Source organism: Megascapheus bottae, unplaced genomic scaffold, assembly GCF_031878675.1.
Source record: "Megascapheus bottae isolate mThoBot1 unplaced genomic scaffold, mThoBot2.hap1 HAP1_SCAFFOLD_40, whole genome shotgun sequence".
Taxonomy (NCBI): domain Eukaryota; kingdom Metazoa; phylum Chordata; class Mammalia; order Rodentia; family Geomyidae; genus Megascapheus; species Megascapheus bottae.
The window spans coordinates 2,483,745-2,494,400 of NW_028327715.1; the positions used below are offsets into that span (position 1 = coordinate 2,483,745).

Consider the following 10,656-nt stretch of genomic DNA (forward strand, 5'->3'; position numbering starts at 1 on the left):
CTCTTATGGCCATATGCCTTTAGATACAAGTTGGCATTAACAATATACTTCTAGAAGTAGTTTAGCTACATTTCATCCCATTGTTCTTTCATTCTAATCATATTCATTATATTAGTATGTTCACATCATATTCATCTAGTATTTTCATAACATATTCATTATTCTAGTATTTTCCCATCATATTCATTATGTTAGTATTTTCACATTATTACCCCCTGTTCTACCTTCATATCTTTATGGTCAAAACAGCCTTGAACTCAAGGCCTGGACCCTGTTCCTGAGCTTTTTCAAACAAGGCTAGTGCTGTACCACTTTCTGTCACAGCACCACTTACTGTTTTCTGATGGGTAATCGGAGAGATGAGTTTTTATTGACATAATTGCCAAGGTTGACTTGGAAGTCCAGTGCTCAGATCTCAGCTTTTCAAGAAGCAAGGATTACAGGTGCATTTGCTGCCTGTTTATTAATTGTAATCTTCAGACATCCAAGCCTATACATCTGGTATTTTAGCCTTTTTTTTAGGGGAAACCTAGGACTCACCTGGGGACATGAGTGAGCACATGGTGATGGCCAAAATCGGGACAGGAGTCCAAGGTGACCAGAGGGGTCCAGCCAGGTTAGGAGTCAGGCACAGACAAATTGGTCCTCTATGCCGAGGACGTGCCATGCTTCCTGGGCCACATGTTCTGGTCATCTGAGACATCACAGGAATCCAGCATGCTCCTGGCCACTGTGTGTGTGTGTGTGTGTGTGTGTGTGTGTGTGTGTGTGTGTGTGTGTGTGTGTGTGTGATTATTGGTCCTTAAACTCAGGGCCTGTGACCTAGTCTTTGGAGAAAAATTAAGAAAGATGAGCAAGCAAGAAGGAAGGAAAGCAGGCAAGTGGGAGCTCCAGTGGTAGAGAAGTACCCTGGCTACCACGGCCCCCACTCCGGGGCCAGGGCCAGGGGGACCTGCCGGGGCCCCGGCAGCAAACCAGGGTTCACAGATTGGGGTTCCTGAAATAAGGGGCAAGGACTAGGAAAAAATAGAAGAGAGACAGACACACCAGGTCCGGGATGTCTGCAGTCCAGGTAAAGACTGCCCCATTTATTTTCCACTCCAGCTTCTTCCCTTCTTCAGACCCAGGGAACTTCCAGGTGTTACATTCATATGGTAATTCTCAGGTCATTTAAACAGAATAAGGCCAGAAAACAATAAGGCAATAAAGCCATTGTCTGATGCAAATCAAGGTTCAGTTTGATTCCACTCTGGCTCCCAACAGGGACCCATGTGGGGTTCTGCACTTCACATAGGACAAGGAAGGCCATAGGCCTGAGGGGCCCTGAGGAACTGAACTTTGCCTGGTCCTACCTTGTGTAGAAGGGAGCAGCGTGACAGGGAAGACAGGGCATCCTCCCAAAGCTCCCAAGCACATCCACTATCCAGAGAGCAGAGCAAGGAGGTTTCCAGTCAAGGAACCCAAGGCCTCATCTCCCACCCTGCCCTGTGCTGAGTGGGTGTGCCCCAGAGTGTAGAATCAGTAAGGCCCAACATGTAGTTTGGAATGAACAGATAGGTCTTTCCCAATGCAGAGTAAGTTCTGTTGGTCGGCACCCCAAATCACCATAAGGCAGGAATTCCCAAATTGTTCAATTGCAATGAGATATTGTGCATGGATATATGATGGTAAGAAGCAGTGCTATGGGCTGAGGCAGAGATGTGTGGTAAAGACCACCCAGCATACACAGGCCCTGGTAGGTCCTCAGCACTGCCAAAAATTGAACTATGTAACCCATCTATACATTACCCGACAATAAAAATGAAAATAAAAACGGAACTAAAAAACCAAAGGCAAACTGTATGTTAATTTCGGCACTTACTGTTTTGTTAAGTATATTTGAGGTTAATGAACATGTTCATTCATGTGTTCATCCATCCATCCATCCCACATAACCATCCCTCCACCTATCCTTCCATGTCACTCAACCATTCATCCATCTCTCCAACATCCGTCTTTCTACACATTCGTTTGTCAAAGACATGTCACAAATACATAAGAGATAATAAGAGCTACCCAGGTAGATGCAGAAAAGGGAACAATCTGTGTTATTTAACATGATAGCCACCAGACACAGATATCTGTTTCAGTACATTTCAATTGGTTCAGATGTGATCAAATGAAAAGTTACCACTAGCCACATTCCTAGAACCTAAAGTCACATGAGACTTCTAGGATGTACAGTATAGAACATTTCTGCTATCACAGAAGGTCAACTAAAGAATTGGACAAAATACGAACTTATTCAATTTAGACTATTGGAAATAATCTCAGAAAGTATCTAATAGTTACATTACTTTCTCCAGTAACCCTTCTATTAATTACAATAAAAAATAACTGTCACTAAGTCCCAAATGATGATCTAAAGAACCATTAGTAAAATTATATTATTACGGTAGTTTCTTCTAAATATCAGATGGTCATATTATAGACTCATTCAGACTGTTGAAAATCAAATGAATATTATACTTGTATGCATTTTTCAAAATGGTAATTCTCCACTTGTTCCAATCAGTTGAATTTACTGAGCTAGGGAATAGTGGGAACATGAGGGGAAATGGTGGTTGTCTTGATAATTGCATTGCTCTAATAGTAGACCTGAGTGAGAAAACTGTATTTGAAAAGTAAAAGTCTGTCATATGGTTCTGGAGGCTGCAGGGTCACAGCCCAAGGCTGTGTATCCAATGAGGACAGATGCATATCCCACGTGGGTAGTGGATAGAGAGGCAGTGAGGAAGGGAAGGAACCCAACTTACATTTTCAGGAGGAACTCATTCTTAAGGTCCTTCAGCTGTAGCACTGGCATTTGCTCATTCTTTAAAGGACCAGCTGCCTAGGGTAGTTTACCAATTTATGCCTAGCATATGTGGACTCAAATGTGTTCAGAAAAGGGCTTGGCATTGAGGTAGAAATACACGAAAACACGACAGAAAACTACCTGTTATTCACACATACTGCAGGCGAGTGATAACCTTACAAAACAGAGGACATCAGAAAGGTTTTCCATAAGCAGGGGAGAATTAACCCTCAATAAACCCTGTCCTGAAATAGCTAACAATTTATAAAACCAAGAGAAAGAGATCCGGAAGTTTGGCCTTGTGGTAGAGTGCTTGCCCGCCATGCACGAAGGCCTGGGTTTGATTCATAGGTACCACATACATAGTGAAAGCCAGAAGTGCTATTGTGGCTTAAGTGGTGGGGAGACGGCCTTGAGAAAGCCATCATGTTCAAGCCCCATGACTGGCAAAAACAAAAACAAAAACAAAAAACGAAACAGCAAAGCCAAACAAAATAAACAAACACAAATCCTAAGAGTAGGAATCAATTTGTTTATAAGTGACTAAAATGTTTCCACAATTAGAGCTAAAAGGAGCAAATTATGTAGTACTCATATAAATGATATAAATCATAGAGAAAGTTGGTAAGAATTACTAAAGTTACCCATGTGTTAACCTCCTGTGTCTTATCTGAGTAGTCCTAACTGTAAGTGATACATTTTCCTTTGACATTGGGGTGAACTTAATAAAAGAAAGAAATCACATGCTGATACACCTGGTTGCCAGTAGCTCATAGGTATAATCCTAGATACACAGGAGACTCAGAGGTTTAGGGTTCATAGCTACCCGAGACAGGTAAATACTTAACCAGTAAAAAGGAAGAAAGTGGAGGGTCAAGTGTAGTGATACAAAACCAGTCATAATCAAATGCCAAGCATTTGAGCCTCAGATTTCTAGCCTTACTATACACAGACACACACATACAGACGTTACCAGATTCCCCACACTACTAAGCCTAATTAGCTTTCTATCATATTCATACTGTATATGCTATATGTACTTGGCTTCATTGGATTGCCTCCATTTTGATGAAGCTCAGTATTAAGTGTAAAATAAATGTATGCCATCATCAATTAAAATGTGATACGCAAATCACTACACTTCTAGTAGGAGAGATAAAATTTAAAAAGCCAAAACCACATGGGATCACCAAGGAATAGAGCAAGGACTGGATGTGCTCACAGCAAAGGTGGAAAACGCAGCCCGCAAGTTGGAAGCCATGACAAACTCGAAGCAGAGCATTGCGAAGAAGATCGATGCTGCTCAGAATTGGCTTGCAGATCCAAATGGTGGACCCGAAGGGGAAGAACAGATTCGAGGGGCTTTGGCTGAAGCTTGGAAAATAGCCGAATTGTGTGATGATCCAAAAGAGAGAGATGACATTCTGCGTTCCCTTGGAGAAATAGCTGCTCTGACTTCTAAATTAGCAGATTTACGAAGACAGGGTAAAGGAGATTCACCAGAAGCTAGAGCACTGGCCAAACAGGTAGCTACGGCCTTGCAGAACCTGCAGACCAAAACCAACAAGGCTGTGGCCAACAGCAGACCTGCCAAGGCAGCTGTCCACCTGGAGGGCAAGATTGAGCAAGCCCAGCGGTGGATTGACAATCCCACAGTGGATGACCGGGGAGTCGGTCAGGCTGCCATCCAGGGGCTTGTAGCTGAAGGGCATCGTCTGGCTAATGTGATGATGGGACCTTATCGCCAAGATCTTCTGGCTAAGTGTGACCACGTGGATCAGCTGACAGCTCAGCTGGCTGACCTGGCTTCTCGAGGGGAAGGGGAGAGTCCTCAGGCCAGAGCACTTGCATCACAGCTTCAAGACTCTTTAAAGGATCTGAAAGCCCAGATGCAGGAATCCATGACTCAGGAAGTGTCAGATATTTTCAGTGATACCACAACTCCCATCAAGCTTTTGGCAGTGGCAGCTACTGCCCCTCCTGATACTCCTAATAGGGAAGAGGTATTTGATGAGAGAGCATCGAACTTTGAGAACCATTCAGGAAGGCTTGGAGCCACAGCAGAGAAGGCAGCTGCTGTTGGTACTGCTAATAAATCAACAGTGGAAGGCATTCAGGCATCAGTGAAGACAGCCCGAGAACTCACACCCCAGGTTGTATCTGCTGCTCGCATCTTACTTAGGAACCCTGGAAAACAAGCTGCTTATGAACATTTTGAGACTATGAAGAACCAGTGGATTGATAATGTTGAAAAAATGACAGGGCTGGTTGACGAAGCGATTGATACCAAATCTCTCTTGGATGCTTCTGAAGAAGCCATCAAGAAGGACCTGGACAAGTGTAAGGTAGCCATGGCCAACATTCAGCCACAGATGCTGGTCGCTGGAGCAACCAGTATTGCTCGTCGGGCAAACCGAATCCTGCTGGTTGCTAAGAGGGAGGTGGAGAACTCTGAGGATCCCAAGTTCCGTGAGGCTGTCAAAGCCGCCTCTGATGAACTGAGCAAAACAATCTCTCCGATGGTGATGGATGCCAAGGCTGTGGCTGGAAACATCTCTGACCCTGGCCTGCAAAAGAGCTTCCTGGATTCAGGATATCGGATCCTGGGAGCTGTGGCCAAGGTCAGAGAAGCGTTCCAACCTCAGGAACCTGACTTCCCACCGCCTCCACCAGACCTTGAACAGCTCCGTCTAACAGATGAACTTGCTCCTCCCAAACCACCACTGCCTGAGGGTGAAGTCCCTCCACCCAGACCCCACCTCCAGAGGAAAAGGATGAAGAGTTCCCCGAGCAGAAAGCTGGGGAGGTGATTAACCAGCCAATGATGATGGCCGCCAGACAGCTCCATGATGAAGCTGGTAAATGGTCCAGCAAGGGCAATGACATCATTGCAGCAGCCAAGCACATGGCTCTACTGATGGCTGAAATGTCTCGGCTGGTAAGAGGGGGCAGTGGTACCAAGCGGGCACTCATCCAGTGTGCCAAGGACATCGCCAAGGCCTCAGATGAGGTCACCCGGTTGGCCAAGGAGGTTGCCAAGCAGTGCACAGATAAGCGGATTAGAACCAATCTCTTACAGGTATGTGAGCGAATCCCAACTATAAGTACCCAGCTGAAAATCCTGTCCACAGTGAAGGCCACCATGTTGGGCCGGACCAACATCAGTGACGAGAAGTCTGAGCAGGCCACAGAGATGCTGCTTCACAATGCCCAGAACCTCATGCAGTCTGTGAAGGAGACTGTGCGAGAGGCAGAGGCTGCTTCAATCAAAATCCGAACAGATGCTGGATTTACACTGCGCTGGGTCAGAAAAACTCCCTGGTACCAGTAGGCACCTAACCAAACCTGGCTGTACAGAAATCCCAACTAAAGAAGAGAATAATCTGAATTCCAGAAGTCATCCAGAAAGGCTGGGGATAGAAAGCCACATCCTAGCCTGGTACTTCAGAAAGAAATAGGGGCCCTCTTTATATTAGAAAACATTTGTATGCTTTTGCCATGCACACTTTGAAACATGTTTCCACGTATACCTTGTATTCCCAAACACAGTTGTAGTTGTGCACACACTCTCCCAATAGGCAGACTGTTCTAGCCTATGAATTTCATGTAAACTCAGAATCTAAGGATGAACACTAGCCAGAAACCCTGCTCTGTCCCTACTCATTGTGGGACATTTCCTTATGTCTCCCATTCACTGGCTCTCATTTTCCTCTGTAAATTCCCAAGACCTAGGGCCCAAGCAAGTCAGTTAAGAAAATCATTGTGCGTCCAGAAATTGTTTTAGGTTTTCTGTGTTGCTGCTGACCTCGCCTATTTTTCTTAGGCTGTGCTGCCTTCATCCTTTTCTAAAGTTGGTTTCACTGCTGCAGGAAAAAGTGGCCTGTTGAGGAGTCTGGCATATATACCCCAGATTCATTTCCTATCTCTCCACATTTAATCCTTCTAGTTTCCCACTAAAATAATATCCAAGTCAGGAGGAAATCCCAGAATCACATGGTTCTGTTTTTTGCTTTTTTTTTAAAACCAAGTCCCAGAGCAGTGTCTATAGTAGGGAAACTTCCAATCCCATCTCCTTCCGAGGTAACTGTCCCACAAACACTGAGTGTCTGGTGCTCTCTGCCACTGGAGGGGCAGAGGAGCGAAGGGTGTGGTTGTGCCCATCCTCCCAGAGGGCCACTCCCGGGGCTCTATGCTTTGTCACTGCCTGCAGAGTCCTGTGCTAGGCTTTACTGTTCACAGCTCATAACTGTTTTTCCTTTCCTTTTTTTTTCCTGAGCTGAAATGCTGCATTTAATTTTTAATCAAATCATGGTATTTGATGTTAGGCCTTTGTTGTCTTCTATTATCCCTTACTAAATAAGCTTTTAAAGATACCTAGGTGTGTGCTTGTCAGTAATTTTTTTTTGAGATTGGGGTTCTTATATTGCCAGTGCTGGTCTTGAACTCTTGTACTCAAGTGATCCTCCTGAGTTAGCCCCCCAAATAGCTGGGACTACAGGTGCACACCACCATTCCTAACTGTCTTACCATTTTAGAAGATTCTTTCTCCTTTTGAAATTCAGCCCTAAGAATTAGTACGTGGTCTCCAAGAGCATTTAATGGAAAGGTATCCTTTTTTGAAGGACACTTTCTATCTAAGGAAAAGTGGTATTTACAGACTAGAATTCTGGTGCTGCTGTAGATAATCGATGAGAAATGCTCTACAGTTCCTACCTCCCTTCTACCAAGTAAAAGCCGAGTCCCTACAATTCTTCAGGAGAATAATGAGTTTCTCTCCTAAATACAATTGTTCAGAGACTAATGAGTTTATTTTAACTACCACCATAGTAGTTTCCTTTTAGGCAAAGTCAGATGGAAGGTAACTTTTCCTTTTTCTTACACTCTCATTGCTAAGCATTCCCCTGCACATAAAATTATATTTATTCCCAAACCCAGAACCAAATGGCTCCTTCCTACGCCCAGTGTGTTCGATTCCAACACCGAATGTGTAAATGCTGTCTTAAGTTGGTCCTGTACACTTGGGCATTCTCTATTTTTTTTTAACTATTTTACCCCCACGGCCCTCAGCATACTTTCCATAGTTGCTTACCTGACATAAATGCAATATTAATGCCTTTAAAGTATGAATCTATGCCAAAGATCACATTTTGTTTTTACTGAAAATTACTTAGAAGAAATAAGAAAACCATTTGCTGTTCATATTCTTCCAGTGTTTTGAGACACTGGTTTACGCTTTATGCCAGCTGTTCTTTTCTCTAATAGCAGTGCTCAAGATACAGTGAAGGAAAAGAAAAAAAGAAGAAAAAAAGCCCCCGAATGACTTTGAGATATCACCACTAAAAAAATCTACATTTATAACATAGGATTTGTTATATGCAAATATTTTCTGCCTCTTTTGTTTTCTTTAAACCAATACAATGCATTTATATAAAAAAAAGCCAAAACCACATGGGATCACCAAGGAATAGAGCAATTGGAACATCATACATCACTTTGGATGTAATGTTGGGAAAATCTGACATTTTCATAAAATTAACATTTATGTGTTATGAGCTAGTAATGATTTTCTAGAATATTTCCCTGAGAAAATGCAAGTGTTATTCTAAACCAAGACTTCTATGGAATGTGTAGTCCAGGCTCAGTGGCTCATACCTCTAATTCTAGCTACTCAGGAGGCTGGAATTGAGAGTATCTCTGTCCAGGGCCAGACCAAGCCAAGTGCTTGCAAGCCCTCATCTCAACAATAAATAGCTGGGCATGGTGACTCATGCCTGTCATCCCAGTTCTGGAAGAAGCCAAAGTAGGGGGCTAGAGGTCCAGGATGGTCTGGGATAAAGAAAGGACCTATCTGAACAATAACCAAAGTTAGCCAGAGGTATGTTTCAACTGGTTAAAAATTAATCAACCCTAAACCTTCCCTGGCAAGCACAAGCCTCTGAATTCACTCACTCTAAGCATACCAAAAAGAAGACACAACCGTAAACAGGAAAAAGAGAGAATATCTGTAACAGTTGTAGGTTTCACAGCCAAAAAGTACAAACACACCTGATGTCAATGAATAGAATGAATGAATAAAATGTAATGAGGTACTATTCCAAAAGACAAAAAAGAATGCAAAGAGTTTATGTAATAGTTTAAATGTATTTTTTTTCAGAATGAAAGAAGTTTCATATGGAACAGTGCTTTGTGCATTGTTACATTTATATGAAGTTCTTGAAAAAGGAATAAAACTAAACTATGGTAGGAAAGAGTAAGTATAGCTCCGGTATGGTGAAGCTTATCTGTCAGCAGCTCCTAGGAGGATGAGACAGAAGGATCTGGAATTCAAGGCCAACTAGGCTATCCCTCAGACCTGGTCTCAAAAGAAAAAAGATGAAACAGAGAGTAGGGGAGGAAGGGTGGAGGGGAAGAGGAAGGAAGGTGAACAGGAGGGAAGGAAAGAAGAAAGAGAGGTAGTGAGAGATGGAGGAAGGAAGGAAGGAAGGAAGTTAGTTGGGTATGTTGGCACATGCTTTTAATCTCAGCCCCTTTTGAAGTAGATGGAGTGTGAAGAAAATGCTAATATTTACCACATTGAGGAATTAAAAAACAAAAGTACAGGAAAAGTATTCAATCTACATGAATGAAAATAATGATACTTTCAAAACTGAATATAATTCAAAGAATGGAGAGTTGGTATGAGAGCAGAAATGGAATTAAAGTGTGCATGTCTGATGCTCAATTTATCTCTATTTTATTTTCTTTGAACAGTAGGTAGACAAATGAAATTGGAAAGAGCATTCCCAAAAGATCATCCTGAACTTCAGATAAGTTTTCTAAGCCAGGCAGAGTGGCTCATGGCTGGAATACTAGCTAGTCAGGAGGCTGAGATCTGAGGATCTGGTTCAAAGCCAGCCTGGGCACAAAAGGACCTAAGACTCTATCTCAAATTAACTTCTAGATAAGGGGAAGTGAGGCTTGGCCCAAGGGTAGGGCGGTAGCCTTGAGCTGAAGAGCTCAGGGGCAGTGCCCAAGCCAACTTCAAGCCCCATGACTCACAATGCACAACAAAAAGAAAAGAAAATAAGTTTTTCTAATGAGGAAATGTTAGAATTTCTAAATTTTTGCAGAAAGCATGTATTTTAAAATCTAATATATTATATATATTGTTCTATCGTTCACTGAAACTTCAGTTGTATTTTGTACTTTATTTTCTACTGCTACATGTATTTAATTGCACCAGTTATTTTAAGACAGGGTTTTGGTTTTTGCCCAAGGTGTATGTGGACAATGACTCTCCTATTTCATACTCTGCCACAGATGATAGGAGCATGGCGCCTGAGAGACTCTTATCTGCAAGTAACTCTCTTTAAGAGCTGGATGTGGAACAATGGCTAAAGTGATCATGTACTAGCCTTGTGCAAAAAGCTCATGGACAATGCTCAGGTCCTGAGTTCAAGTCTCAGCACTGGCACACATGCACAAGTATTAGGACAAGATAAATAGGTGATAGTTAGGCACTAGTTTATTGGAATTGGCTAGGTAAATCTGTGAAAGCTTTTTAGTGCTTGATACATGTCTTACTAGGTCAACACACGGTGTTCTAATGCTAGATGTTTTGAGTCCATTTTCCACTCATGAAACAAAAACCTGAGAAAGAACGTCTAATCAAGAGAGGTTTAAGCAGGGCATTATTGGTTCTGACTTGTAATTCTAGCTGCCCAGAAGGCTGAGAACTGAGGATTGCAGTGCAAATTGAGCTTGGTTTGCAAAGGGTATGAAGCTCTTATCTTCAGTTAACAAGAAGATGGAAAGAACCAAAAAAAACAGAAATCCTGGCC

At 42.7% G+C, this 10,656-nt stretch overlaps 1 pseudogene; it reads left to right on the forward strand.

Moving 5' to 3' along the window:
* Positions 1 to 548: 548 nt before the first annotated feature.
* Positions 549 to 6,468, forward strand: LOC150039334 (vinculin pseudogene; annotated as a pseudogene).
* Positions 6,469 to 10,656: the final 4,188 nt, after the last annotated feature.